This window comes from Castanea sativa, chromosome 2 (genome assembly GCF_040712315.1).
Source record: "Castanea sativa cultivar Marrone di Chiusa Pesio chromosome 2, ASM4071231v1".
NCBI classification, from domain to species: domain Eukaryota; kingdom Viridiplantae; phylum Streptophyta; class Magnoliopsida; order Fagales; family Fagaceae; genus Castanea; species Castanea sativa.
The window spans coordinates 27294853-27310776 of NC_134014.1; the positions used below are offsets into that span (position 1 = coordinate 27294853).

General features: G+C 34.2%; 1 long non-coding RNA gene across 1 annotated transcript in view; it reads right to left on the reverse strand.

Annotated features, from left to right (window-relative positions):
* The window catches only part of LOC142623223 (uncharacterized), a 39153-nt gene extending 24501 nt beyond the window's left edge, over positions 1-14652 (reverse strand). Inside the window, exons 1-2 of the long non-coding RNA XR_012842081.1 lie at positions 14361-14652; positions 13990-14060 (exon numbers count right to left, since the gene is read on the reverse strand). This is a non-coding gene — a long non-coding RNA (uncharacterized LOC142623223). The remainder of the gene's footprint in view (positions 1-13989; positions 14061-14360) is intronic.
* Between the last annotated feature and the right edge of the window lie 1272 nt (positions 14653-15924).

Sequence of the window (15924 nt, forward strand, 5' to 3'; positions counted from 1 at the left end):
AAATTAAAATGAGGTACTATCTTCAAATAGGCGTTGTGGGGTGCTTAACAAATTCCCTACACATAACCAAACTTCCTTGTCCATGATCTTTGGTTCAAAGACTTTTGGTTTACCTTAATTAATGAACCCTTAAAATTTGACTTAGTTAATTAGGTAACTTAAAATGAATTAAAACATCTAAGTGACCAATCACACCTAATACAAAACCAATAATTTGTGGCGACTCCTAAAATAAAAATAAGAAAAAAGGACTCATATACACACACCCCACCCTAGAGACACAATCACACAAAAGTCACGTCGCCAAGGACCCAATATACAACAAAACCTAGAAAATTCTAGAGGTGTCCACAGTTTGGAGACAAATAAAAACTATTTTGATGTAAATCTAGAAAATTATAAGTTACACATAAAGCATGTTATCATGTGAAGGCAGTGGCAATAATTATTTGTTTCCAACAATTCTTCCAAGTTGATTTATTTTTTTTCAAAAAAAGACAAATAAGAAGAAAGAAAAAGACAATGGGGTACATTACCCAAAATATTTAACATTCGTTTGGGAGAAGGAAATGAAATGGAATGAAAAGAATATTTTTAAAATATTCTTCTCTCCCCTTGTTTGGGAGTTTCAACGAAGAAAATAGAAAGTCCGTCCCCTTATTTGGGAGCTTAAGTGGGAGAGAATGGAATGGTTAGAAGAGAACACTCATTCGTCCATTTTCTCTCAAAACCTCAAATTTTTGTTCCGAAGAATGAGAGGAAATGGATTTAGGTTTAATGAAAATTTTGTTAAAACTCCTAAAATACCCCTTCAATTTCAGACATTTTTACACATCAAGACAACTTTTTTTTCTCAACTAGCCATAAAAAAATAAATAAATAAATAAAAAGCATAGCTATCATTCTTGCACTCTACTACTCACGATGCTTGTGCCGTTCTCTTCGCAGCTGCTGCTGTGTTCACGTTGATTCTGTTAGGATTAGTGCCATTAAATCCTATTGTATGATGCTATGTATGATATTATGTATGACATTATGTATGACATTATGTATGACTTAATATTGTGATTGATAAAGTTATTTTATTATTATCTAAAATAATGGTAACATGAAAATGGGGCATTATCATATAGTCCATGAGATGCATTGTATGTGATTTATGTGAAAAGTCACAGAAGATGTAAATTACAAGTTCTTTGTAAACTCAGAATTTATAGTTCGTAGTCGGTGATGAAATTGGGCATTTCCTCTGCGAAGACTATAACGTATCAACTAAGATGGTTTTTCTTGATCATGGAAGTGGAGACTTCTAGTTGATATGTTGATATGTTTTAAGAGTTAAGACATATTGAACAGGACCGCTGTGAGATTTATTATTCTCTTAACGACTATCAAATGAATAATAAATCTCACGACTTCTATTTGCATGAACTCTTAATCCTGAGAGAATAATGGACTTGATCATGAGGTGTAGGTTACTTTGATATATCAGGAGTGAGATCTAAAGTGACGGTCAAAACCTCAGTATGTTGGGCAGCCACATTTAGTGTTGATGGAACATATATTCTCAAGATGGAATTCGTAGTCTCTTGATGGAGATATAAAATATTCCCTTGAGATAAGTTTAATAGATTCAGTTATTCAGAGAGTTAGGCCTAACTACTTTAGTAAGAAATTACTAAAGTATATATTTATGAAATTGGATTTCATAAATATATAATGAATAACTTTAAAGAATTAAACTGGGTACTCAAGGATAAGATGTAGTAATTTACAATGTGGCAGTCTACATTTATGACTTTGTGTTACTACGAAATTTTATGAAGAGGTTGCATGTATAATAAAGTCTTGGGATATAATTTATTAATAAGGCCTAAAGTGCAATTATATTTATATAGTGGTATTAAATATAATTAATGGTAACTTTGGACTTGTCAAGAGTTGACGGAAAAGCCTAAGGCCCATTGGAGCTAGTGTCTTATTGGTCACTTTTGGTCCCACTCCAAGCCACACACTAAAACCCAATTGGAAAGGCCCAATAGGCCAGCCCAATTAGATAATTAGTTAGTTATAAAGGGAGAAACATACAAAATTTTTGTTAGTGAAAAAAGAGAAATAAAAAACGGTGTGTGTGAGAGAGTGTGAGACACACTTTTATTCTCCCTTTGAAAACTGATTGAGAGACCACACATCTTGGGCGTAAAGTGAAATTGGAGTGAAGATTAAAAGTGTTCCCAAGTGCTTCTAATCTTTGTTTTGAATTTCTCCACACCAAGGTACACTATCTTGTTCTTAAATTCTGAAATTTACATAGTGCACGTTATCAAACATGAATGAAATAGATCTTTGTTTGTTGCTTCCGCTATGTGTTTTGTATGAGATACAAAACCAGAATTTTTCCTTTAGATTCATCATATTCTGTAGGTTTTTATATTGATTTTGCTAGTCTCTTAACAAGTCTTTCTTTGTATGCTAGTCATTCAAGTCTTTCTTTGTCCGCTAATCTTTCAATTCCAAGCCATGCCAATTTATCACGCCATTTTTGTGACTATGCAGTACCTTTCTGGCAGAATATCTAAAAGTTACTTCAACAATAGCTACTCAGATATAGAGAGTTATTATTGACTATAGGTTTGCTTACAATATTGTTTACTCTAAATTACCAAGAGATATCTACAACTCGCTACCTATTAATTAATGGAACTATGCCCAGAGATTTAATAGAGATTCAATGGCAAGACAAGAAAAATCATTTAATATTTAATAATTTAATGGAACTATGCCCAGTTTTGTATTTCTATCAACCCAACCATTTATGTATTTCTATAATTTAATATTGTTAGTTTTGTTTGTCTATTTGTTTGCTGCTTTTCTAGTATTGATTTGTCATATTGCTACTTTTGTTTGTCTATTTGTTTGCTAGTATATTTCTATCATTCAATATGCTATGCAACTGTCATATTGCATAGTGCACCGCTATGAACCTTGATAAAACTCCTCTATACTTAGCTATTAAAATATTTGATTTTTTTTTTCTTTTGTGAAAGTTTCTTGTTCATATATTTAAATATATGTTAAAATATAAAAAATAGTTAATTTATAGAATTAGGTTCAAGTTACACTTAGTGTAACTCTGAGCAATGTTACACCTCCCAATAACTTGTTATTGAATTAATATTTTGAAAATCCAACCATTGAATTACATGTTCTATATGTTCTTAGCATGCATGCCAATTTTTATGTCAATCGGATGCTATTTACCATTTGATCCATAAACTCATATTTTATGCATTATGTTAAACTACAAAAATTTGAATTTTAACAATTGATTGATGACATGGATATTAATTTTTAATCACCTTGAAATTTTACAAGCATAAAGAATATACAAAGATAATGTAATCTAACGGTGAAATTGTCAATATTTGTATCCAATTAAAAAATATCGAGTGGTGTAATATTGCTTAGAGTTACACCAAGTGTAACTTGAACCCAACCCTAATTTACAATTTAGAAACTAAATATATGTACACCATATTTGGAAAACAAAATAATATTTTTTGCTTTTTAAGATAGTCTAAAACTGATAATATGATCTCAATTTTTGTAATAGGATTTGCAGTTTCCGGTAGTAATAGAAGTGTCCAAATTTTATAATGAATAGAACATGTACCTATAATTTCTTTGACTAGGACTCCAACTAATAACATAACTATAATTTTACTTTGATGGATTTGAATGATGAGGTTCTTAAGACCATAATTTTTTCGGATTTTATGTGAAAACTAGCATTGGTTCATGCTACATGCCATTATTTGTACTACATTATTTATCGAAGGCAATGACTAAAAAGACGTGTTCCCCACATTCCTACATAATCAACCATAGAAAGACAATTAGTTTGTGATGAAATAATGCATCGACTTAGAACTAATGAAAAATGTTATAATGTAATACGCATGCAGCCACAAGCTTTTCAAGATTTGTGTGACATTTTGCTAAAAGACAAGGATCTTCAAGACACACAACGTGCCATGGTTGAAGAGCAAGTTGCCAAGTTTCTTCACATTCTATCACATTATGTGAAGAATTGTACAATTTCCTACTTTTTTCGTCATTCCGATAAGACCATTAGTCATCATTTTCATTATGTGTTAAGATTAATAATTATGTTAGACGATCAATTCCTCAGACAACCTGATGGAACCCAAGTGCCACCTGAAATACTACAGAGTGTATATCATGTATTCAATGTGTTCAATCCATATTTTAAGGTAAATAATCATGTATATATTATGTAAAGTTGTAATTTACAACTATTTATGTTTGCTTTAATTTCTGCCAAATTTGATTGTAATTTCCTCGATCATATTTCCTTGTATTTATGTGGATATAATTGTAAGGGATGAGTGTGAGAGAGTGTGAAGACTAAAGCTTAAAACGATGAAGAAGTGGATTTCGCGAGTGCCTTACGAGTAGCTATTCTGCAAAAGAGCCACATGTAAAGCACATGACTAGAAGGCGAAAAGTCATGCCAGCTTGGAGGATTTCGCGAGTGTCTCGTAGGTAAAGCCTTCTCCCGAAATACTCATGAAACATTTTGTTTGGCTAAAAGGTCATGTTTTGTTTTACCAAGTCTTTACCCACACTATATATACCCTCATTACCCACATATTGTAAGGAGTGATTTTCAGAGAGAAAATCTTAGAAAATACACTTGAGAGTTAAAGATTGTTATACCCACAATCATCTACACATTTCCTTGTGGTTTTCCTCTACTCCTATCTCTCCATCTCTAAATCCATGAGAAGTTGATAGCCCAAACGCTTACCACACCCAATTTGAGTGTCAAGTGAGATTTTGGTGCTGCTGGGAAGCATTGGAAGGAGTCATTCATTGGCAGATACAATAAGGCTGAATTGTGGGATCCGAGAAAGCTAGAGAAGACAAGGTTACAAGAAGCCAGTTGGTAACAAGAGCTTGGAGGGCTCAAGTACATTGGGTAGACTAGGCTTGGAGGGTCTTTTGTTATTCATGTACTCCAATTATTCTCTAGTGGATCGATTTACCGCTTGGAAGGTGGCAGAAAGGTTTTTCACCGAATTCTTCGATTTCCTCTTAGATAACACATCTCGGTGTTATCCTGTGTTTGCATCTCTGTTCCCTACTCTTTAAGCTTATCTTTTATTGTTGACATTGCATAAAATATGGCCTAGGGTAGTCGTATCAGTTGTTTGCGAGCATTTACTCCTATTCCGCACTTAATTTAAGTTAGAGTAAAAGCAATCTAGCCATAATTTTTATTGGGGGTCTAAACAAGCTCTTGTGTTTTCACACAAATCCAAGCTTTCAATTGGTATCAGAACGGGTACACTTCTCGGATTTCAATATCCTTGTGTGATCCTAGACCCCAAGTGAGATGGATAGATCCCAATCTCTTAATGGTCCTCGATTCTTTGATAGGAGCAATTATGCCTTTTAGAAAGTACATATGCCTGCTTTTCTTTGTGCTATTGATGAGATAGTATAGGATACTATTGAGAATGGGTATGTAAGACCCACTACTACCAAATCCGAATGGGATAAGGCTGCTCTTGCTTTGGCGAACGCCAATAGCAAATCAATTAATGCTATTTTCTGTGGTGTTTCTACTGATGAGTTCCACAAGATTTTGCATGTGAAGACCGCCAAGGAGGTGTGGACTATTCTTGAGACAACCTATGATGGTACCAAGAAAGTCAAGGACACCAAGTTTCAAATGCTCACTACTCGGTTTGAAGAAGTTAAGATGAGTGACAATGAGTAGTTTGATTCCTTCTATGGGAGACTCAACGAGATAGTGATTGTCAAGCTCAATCTTGGGAAGAAGATTAAAGATGCTTAGTGAAAAAGATTTTGAGATCCTTACCCAAAAGCTTTCAAGCTAAGGTCATAGCCATTGAAGAGAGTAAAAATTTGGATGAGATAAAGATTCATGAACTCATTGGATCTCTCCAAACATATGAGCTCGAACTGCCTTCTCACAAGTCCAGCAAATTACTTGCTCTCAAAACTATAAATGAGAGAATGGGTGATTCCTTCAACGAAGATGACGTAGAGAAGGAGGTGGCATTTCTTGCGAAGAACTTTCGGAAATTTCTCAAAATGAAGAACAATGGAAAGTCATTTGGCAAAGGAAAGTTCTCATCCTCCAAGAATGACAAGAGGGTGTTCAAGTAGAAAGATGGGAAGGATTCTCCATCCACTCAAGGACTCGTTTGCTATGAATGCAACGGTCATGGACATCTCAAGAAGGAATGTCCAAACTATTTGAGAGGAAAGGGTAAAGTGTTTGCCACTACCCTTAGTGATTCTGAAACCTCAAATCCCGATGCGTAAGGAGAGAGTGATAGTGAGGGAAACTATTCAGCTTTCATGGGAATTACCGTGGTTGACTCTAGTGATGAATTGAGCAACTTGGTTGATGAGCTTGGTGTGCATTTGAACGGTGAAGAAGTTGAAGGTTCAAATGATGAGGATGTGTGCCTCAACGAAGGTGAGAAGAACCTTCAAGAAGTGTATGATGCACTGCTAAAAGATTGTGGCAAATATGCCAAGGTTGCTAACAACGCCATCAAGAAAATGAAGAAAATTGAAGAAAAGCAAAAGTGCACTCTTGTTCGACTTAAGGAGGCCAAGTGTGAAGATGAAGAGCTAAAGGGAGAATTGGTGGAAGCCTATTCAAAAATCAAGTTTCTTGAACTTGAAATTATACAAGCAAATGTCAAAATGGAGCGCATTTCCACTAAGAAACTTGACAACATGCTTTCTTCTAAAAAAACTTCACAAGACAAGACTGGTCTAGGCTATGCCGGTGAAGGAAGCTCTAGCAACGAACCCAAGAAGGAAGTGAGGTTCGTATCGGCCAAAAATATAAAGAAACCCAAAGTGGAGAAGCCCGAGATTGAGACCCCTACAAAGAGAGCCATTGGTGCAAAACCAAAGGATAAAAGGAAGTCATTACCCAAAAATCAAAGGGGATCTCAAGTGAAGCATTGTTGTCATTATTGTGGCATGCAAGGGCACACAAAACCAAATTGCTTCAAGCTTCAAGCACTCAAGAGAGTTGATTCTATGCATGGCCAAGAAAATTCAAGAAGAATGCCAAAGGGAACTCAAGCTAAAATAGAAAATGAGGGTCAACTCATTGGAGATGTTGAAGAACATTTCATTATGCCTTGCTAGCTTCACCCCGAGGTTTGAAAGTTATGTCGGTTGTACCCCTCCATCTAAGGATCTCACCCAAAACACTCATACAGTGTAGGTGAAGAAGGGTACTCACGCATGACCACTCTCTATGCCAATGCATTAATACTTCTAATGTATTAGGGTTATAGGTTCATGCATCATGACATATGCAATCTTCTCGTGTCATTTCTTATAGTTTGTAGCATGTTTCTTTTTCAAGTTTTTTGCTTGTTGTTTGTATTGATCTTACTTTGCTTGTTTTGTTTTTGAGTGTGTTGAAAAATTCAAAAACCCATAAAAAATGAAAAATCTCAAAAATTTTGATCACTTGTGTTGTGTATATCACATATGAGTTTAGCCTAGTACCTCCATACCAATAGCGTAGTGCATTTACGAGCATAGCTTGTTATGTATGCACATTTTCTAAGTATAAGCGACATCTAGAAATCTACGTTTTGACTGTTGTAAATAGATCTTCAAGCTTGTCATGAATGATTATTCAATAGCCTTGTTTGATCTTGATGCATGCCTAGACTTGTGCCTATATATCTCCTCGTATTTACTTTTATGTTTTTGCTTATAACTCAACCATTATCAAATCTCGAAAAGAGATTTTGAGCTGTAAAAGTCATCGCACACACTAGTATTTGACTAGGAAAAAAGAAAAGTGACTTGTATTAAAATGTATGGTACCAAAGTCAAAGGCTAATTTGTCAAAGTTCTATAAAAAAATTTATGACATCGCTTCTCAAAAATTTTTTTTTTTTTATCAAAAGTATGAAAAATGGAAGCCAAATGAAAATTTTTCAATCAATTGTAATCACATTAGTGAGGGGTCATATATGTTCATTTCTACAAGTGAAATAGGTCACTTGATTTCGTACTAGTTATATATGACTTGATTGAATTGATCATTGAAGCTTCATACTAGACTATGAACTAGTTCATACTTGGTCCACACACATAACACACAAATCTAATGTTTTAATGAATGCTTATTCTATTTGTGTGCTTGTACGTGTTCAAATGTGATGTATATACTCAATTGCTTGTCAATCAAATCCAAAAATATTTTTGAGTGTTTTATATGTTTTTGAAACTATTTTTACGCTTTTGTGTGTTTAGAGTTTTTGTCCAAAATGTTTACTTCTTATTTTTAACAAAAACCTCTTTCAGAGGCATTTTCACGAGTATGTTGCGATTAACCTCTTCTCGTAAAAATGAGGATGGCAAAATTTAGAAATCATTGAAATTCATACAGAGAGTTTCACGACTGTCTCGTGAGTAACGTCTACCTGCAAAACTGTTTTGTGCTTCAGTGGCCATTTTTGCGAATAACTTTGCGAGAAGCTTACTCACCAAAAGCACATGTTTGCAATCTTTAAAGGCAAACATTGACAGTTTTTTAAAATATATTCTATTGCCTCCTTCGTGCCCCTCTCCACCCAAAACTCGTTTTCTTTCAAAATCAAACCCAAAACTCAAGATCAATCACTCCTAAGACACTTCTAAGATATGTTTCAACATCTTTTTACTTGTGAATGCATAGATTTAGTCTTAGACTCTAGGATTTCTAGGGTTGGGTTTATTTTTGAAAGGGTTGGGAAAACTTAATTTTCTGCAAAATCTTTTGTTTTTCTTGTTTGGGCTGAGTCCCATTTTGTTTGTTTGTTTGTATTTGTGTTGGCCTTAAGTGGCATTTTAACATGTATTTAGGCAAGATTCCATCATGTTCATGCATTATTTTACATGTTAGTGGTTTGTACGCATACTATGTGTTTGATGAAATGCCCAAATGACATTTTGTTGTTGTTTTGGACTCCGATGAGTACCAAACTTTGGTGATTACCATATTTTTACATTCTCAACATGTTTTAAACATTAGTTGTGTGTTTTACACACTTTGCCCCAAGTGGGCTTGATCATGCATCACATATGCACACCACATGCACACTTGATGCATACACTTGATCACTTGACATGTTTTGCACTTCAATTATGCTAGATAAGTGTTGTTACACATTTAGCACTTAAAACATGGTCTTGTGATATTAGGTTTTATGTTTTTTATGTTTTTTCTAGGACTTTTGGTTTATGGACTAACTTGGAACAAATCAAGTTTATTTCCTTGTTTTTGTTTTTATCCTTGTTCCTTTGTGTTTGTGTCTGTCTTGCAAATGTCTCCTCTTAAGAAATCAGCCACAAAGAAGTCCTCAAAATGTCCTCGCACTTCTTCGGCTGCATTCCGAGATGCTGATGCAGAAATGGCCTATAACAACTACTACAAGAGTCGATCATCTTGGAAAGGACTGTATATTTTGAGTCCCTAGAACACACTTTTATTCCTGAAGTGTTCAAAGAAAGGACGTGGACAAAGCTACTAAACCAAGCTGGGAATGTCCATGCCGAAATCAGAAGGGAATTCTATGACAATGTCATTGTGGAAAGGGATCGCATAAATTGTTGGTTGCAAGGAAGAGAGTTCTATGTCACAAGGGAGTCCATCCAAGAGATATTGGAGGTTCACCCAACGACTCCACACACATCCCTCCAGTATGATGGGAGAAGAGAAAAGCTTAGAGAAATTGTGGAAATCCTTGGTGGTGAAATCAGCAAGAGGGCAATGCACACCATTCCATTCACCCTGGAGATGAGAAAATTGGCCTATATCATGATCTTCATCCTCTACCCAGTGAAGAATTTGACTACCTTGTCAGCACCAAAGGCCACATTTCTGTTTGATCTCTTCACGCACAAGGAGATTGACATTTGCAACCACATCTACTTCCTTTTCACCAAATGCATCACAAAGAGGAATTCGAGGATGATCGTAACATTTCCAAGCATAGTCATGGCTCTTATCACAAGGGCAAAAGTAAAGATTCCTAGGGGTCTTCCCATGATGCAAAGGAATTATCCAATCGGTGCTCGAACCACGAACCGAAGCAAAGCCCATATCCCCAGACCATCTGTTGGTGTCTCCTAAATCCCAAGAGACACTGTTGATGAAGAAGGTGGAGACACAGAAGAAGAAATTAAGCATTTCACATCAGCTCCGGAGGATCGTCTTGATCATCTCATTGCAAGGGTTGAACAAATGTGTGGCATGATAGACTCCCACATGATGAAGCCAGATCACTGCACTCTCATCTCAAATTGATGACATAATGAGGGACCAACAGCAACAAGAGGATTCAGAGTCAGAATTCGAACAATTCTAGTCTCTTTGGCCATTCCGGTCAAAAAGGGGGAGTAGCATAGCTTGAGAGGAAGCATTGGTTCATTGGTTTATCTAGTTTACAATTTATTAGTATTTACTTTACTTTAAGTTTTTAAAACTTATGAATATTTACATTGCTTTCTTTTAAAGCTTTCAAGTACTTTAGTTTAAATCTTGGTATTTCCTTTAGTACTGTTTATGTATCTTGATTTTTGTAACCGTTTTGATGCTTATTGCTTTCTATCGCTTTTAGCTTTAGTTTCTATAATGCATCGTGCTTGTTGGACATGCAATTAACTTTTGCATTGCTCTTAATTACATTACGTGTTCGGATGATCATTTACTAGTTAAATGTTCATTGCAGTCATTCCTTAATGATTGTTCATGTTTGATCAAGTTATGCTTCATAGCTTATATCTTGTATTGTATTTTGATCACATTTTACTTGTTCCTATACATACCTTATGTTCTACTTGTCATGAGCTTAATGAAAATTTGATGTGTATGCAAGCGTTTCAGGATACAGGTGTATATGGTGCAAGTGCTTCACAGCTTCTAGAATTAGGTGTGAGTGAGTTTTGCCTATGTTCCCAAACTTACGTTTAAGTCTAGAATCTGTTTAGAGGTTTTGTCATGGAATAGCCAAAGGAGGAGATTGTAAAGTTTTAATTTACAACTATTTTATGTTGGCTTTAATTCCGTGTCAAATTTGATTGTAATTTCCTCAATCATATTTCCTTGTATTTATGTGGTTTTAATTGTAGGGGATAAGTGTGAGAGAGTGTGAAGACTAAAGCTTAAAACGATGAAGAAATGGATTTCGCGAGTGCCTCGCGAGAAGCTATCCTACAAAAGAGCCAAGTGTAGAGCACATGACTGGAAGGCGAAAAGTCATGCCAACCTAGAGGATTTCGTGAGTGTCTCGTAGGTAAGACCTTCCTGCGAAATACTCACGAAACATTCTATTTGGCTAAAAGGTCATGTTTTGTTTAACCAAGTCTTTACCCACACTATATATACCATCATTACCCACATATTATAAGAAGTGATTTTCAGAGAGAAAACCCTAGAAAATACACTTGAGAGTTAGAAATTGTTATACCCATAATCATCTACACATTTCCTTGTGGTTTTCCTCTACTCCTACCTCTCCATCTCTAAATCCATAAGAGACTGATAGCTCAAACACTTACCACACCCAATCTGAGTGTCAAGTGAGATTTTGGTGCTACTGGAAACATTGAAAGGAGCCATTTATTAGCGAATGCTATCGGACCGAATTGCAGAATCCAAGAAAGCTAGAGAAAACAAGGTTCCAAGAAGCCAGTTGGTAACAGGAGCTTGGAGGGCTCAAGTACATTGGGTAGACTAGGCTTGGAGAGTCTTTTGTTATTCGTGTGCTCCAACTTATTCTCTAGTGGATCAATTTACCGCTTGGAGGCAACGGAGAAGTTTTTTGCTGAGTTCTTCGGTTTCTTCTTCGATAACACATATCTGTGTTATCTTGTATTTGCATCTCTCTTCTCTACTCTTTAAGATTATCTTTTATTGTTGATATTGCAAAATATGGCTTAGGGTAGTTGTATCGGCTATTTGTGCTCATTTACTCTTATTCCGCACTTAGTTTAAGTTAAAGTAAAAACAATCTAGCTGTAATTTTTATTGAGGGTCTGAACAAGCTCTTGTGTTTTCACACAAATCCGAGCTTTCATATTATATATTTGATAGCAGTATAGTATAAATATATTTTAAGATAAATGTCTTTGAGAGATAATGTTAATCTCAAGGTTGTATTGGAGCACTTGCTGGAACACATGTCTGTGTTAAAGTGTCTAATGAGGATGCACCAAGATATCGAGGTAAGAAGGGTTATCCAACACAAAATGTGTTGATGGCATGCTCATTTGATTTGAAATTCATGTATGTATTTCCAGGTTAGGAAGGAACTATTTTAGATTCAAGAATAATAAAGAGTGCTTTAACTAGAAATGATAATTTGAAAATCCCACAACCTAAATTTAATTTAAATACGTATTAGGATGTATTCTTTATAATTAAAAAATTTATAGTATATAATTAACAATTGTTATTGTTTATTAGGTAAATATTATCTTGTTAATGCAAGATACATGAATGGAAGCCGTCTGATTGCACCTTATAGGGGAGTGCGTTATCATTTAAAAGAATACTGTACTCGTCCTCATGAAAATGCTAAAGAATTGTTTAATTTGCGACATGCATCACTGCGTAATGCTATTGAAAGAGCATTTGGTGTACTGAAAAGAGACTTCCTATCATAGCAAGTACTACAAAGTATTACATAATTATATATTTGTTGTATTACCATTTTTCTTGATTTGTAACAGTCTAAATCTGCAGACAAGAAGTGGATGACAACAACTTTGCCCAACTACTCTAAGATAACACAACTTTGGGCTAAAGATAGAGAAAAATGTGATCATGCTAAAACTGCAAAGGAGAAACATGCTAGATATGCTGCATCGACCACTATTGATGAGATTGATATTATGGTATCTCAAAATGAAGTTTCTTTGGAGAACTTTGAAGTCCAAGATGAGGCCTTATTTGAAGTTCACACAACTTTGGGGTTCATGCAACTTTGGGTGTACTAGACTTGATCCAATTTCAAAGACGGAGGCCTACATATTTTTTATGGAAAATCCAATGTATAAGGAGATGTTCTTTGGTTTCCTAGATCATGAGTGCAAATGTGTCCTATTGACACTAATGTCTAGGCCTAAAGATTAAAAAGTGTGGGATTTTTTGGCCAACTTTAGATTTGCCTTATTTTGTTTTGTTTTGGCAAGACTCATTATAGGAGTTTTTTAAAAGATATTTGTTTGCATTTTTAGACAATGTTTATTTTGTTGACAATAAATATGTGATGCATGAATTGCTTACATCATAGAAATATACATAACTAGATTTTTAGCTATAATAATTTTTTTCCCTAAACTAGAATCATTTTTTATATTCTTTAAAATGAGGGGTATAATAGTAATGTTATTATAAAAAAATTCCATTCAATTTCTTCCAATGTCACTTCCAAACAATGTTACTTATGTTCCATTCCATTCTATTACTTTATTTTAAAACATCCAAATGAGATTTTTTAATTCCATTCATTTCCCTACAAAATCTATTTCATTCTATTCCATTCCATTCCCTTATGAGCTCCCAAACGAAGCCTAGGAAATAACAATGTGCTCAAATCCCAAATCCCATTTTCTCAAAGCCCTCAAGGAGGATATATGTCTTGAAATTAAATAGCCCTCCCATCTTGGTCTCAATCTAATTTCTCTACTTAGCATGTTTTCTCTACAAATTTATGTGAAGTTGCCCTTTTTAAATTTTTTGTTCAATCCAAATAGAGCAAGCAAGCAAGCAAAAAAAAAAAAAAAAAGGAGAAATGATTCCATGGTCAACACTCATGAAAATAAACACATACACACACACATCCAAAATCCTTATGGTTAATGAAAATAAATAAATAAAAATTATAATTTGCAGTAACTTCATACCAAGAACTGCTAGAATCAAAGAATCTCCAACAACAAAAAACTCATCACCATCATCTAGTTACCATGAAAACCTTGCAAAACAAAAAATATAATAAACCCATATTTACACTTAGAACAAAACCCTCAAAACCTATATCATTTCACCATAATCAAAACTAAAAATTAAACCATAAAACTTGGCAAAACTAACAATATAATAAACTCATATTTACACTAGGAGCAAAAACCTCAAAACTCATGTCTTTTCAGCAAATCCAAATTAAACCAACTTTCACCAAAATCAAAACTAAAAATTAATCCAAAAAACTTAACAAAATCAATTCTAAAAATTAAACAAAAAAAAAAAATCAAGCAAAGGAAAGGAAACTTACCAAAGTGCGAAGATGATATCAAAATTGAATGCCAAAGCGAGAGAAAAGGTAAGGGGAAGGAAGAGAGGAGGGAAGGGGGAAAGGAGGTACGGCGGTGGTGGCAAAGAAGGAGATGAGAGGAGGTCTGATGGTGAGGTGAAGGGGAAAAGAAAAGAAGGTGAGGCAAAGGGGAGAGAGGGGGGAGGAGGTCGAGACGGCGGCGGCGGTGGTGGCTATCGGAAGAGACAGTGGCAGTGGTGGAGTGGGAGAGTGAAGGGAGAGAAAGTGAGGGGAGAGAGAGTGAAGGGCGGCTGAAAGTGAAAAATGAGAAAATAAACCTAGACTAAAAGTTTAAGTGGCTGGCTTTAGTGACAACGCCTTTGGTGAAGAATTTTTTGTCGCTAATGGTGACCTTCTATGACAAATTTATTTTCGTTGCCAAATATGTTCCTAGTAAACTTATAGCAACAAAATTATTTTGTCACCAAAATGTTATACTTTTAGCAATGAAAAATTTTGTTTCCTTGGAGCAATTAAGTTTCGTGCTCGAATTTTTGAGTGGGCGCCTAACTTTCGAACTCGAATTTTTGGACTTAAAATAAATAAAACCCTAACTTAAATCTTCGGCGACGAATTATTTCGTCACTAAAGGTTATCTTTTGCGATGAGAGAGAGATTTATGGAAAAGAAAAAAAAATTATACAAAGTAATAAAGAGTGGATGAAGAAAAATAATAATAAAAAAAATCAAACACCAATTAATCTTAATTGAAAAATAAAGAGGTTGTCAAGACTCAAATGAGTGAAGAAAAAAAAATAGAAATGACCAAATAGAGGACATTAAATAATTAACAATTAAATTCAATCATACAAAATTTAAACTTGAAACTAATCAAATTGTAACGGGGGAAACCATATTTCCTATTGTAATTAAAAGGAAGATCTTCTCCAGTAATAATAGAATTTACATAAGAAACAAAATTGACAATTTAATTTTCTTTTTCTTTTTTCAATTCATTTAAACTTATTTAAAAACAAAAACAAAAAATATAAAACTCTTAAAATGTTTATGATCTTCATACAACATGACTTCTAAAAATCTAATGAAATATTCTACCTTTCATTTAATCTCTATGTTATGCAAATTATTAGTTAGTAGATATATGATAATGATAAGAAACGTTACAAATGAGATCATGAAAAAAAAATATGATAAAATTAATAAGCCATTATCATTATGGAGTAGAAGTCTCTTTTTTTACGCATCTAAGGAAGTGGAATAAATAAAGTTTACTTAAGGTATATGTAAAGATTCACATTAAAAAAAAAAGGTATATGTAATTTTTTTTTAAAAAGAAAAAGATATATGTAAGGTTTTTATTAACTTAAAGGACAATAAAAAACCAATTATTAATAACTACGACAATAATTACTCCATAGATTACACACAATACTACATTCAATATTCTAAACATCTTATAAATTACAACCCAAATCCGTCGTACAACTACACTAATCAAATAGATACTCAAAAAAAAAAAAAACTACACGATCAAAACATGAATATGTAACATGAATTACCTTCT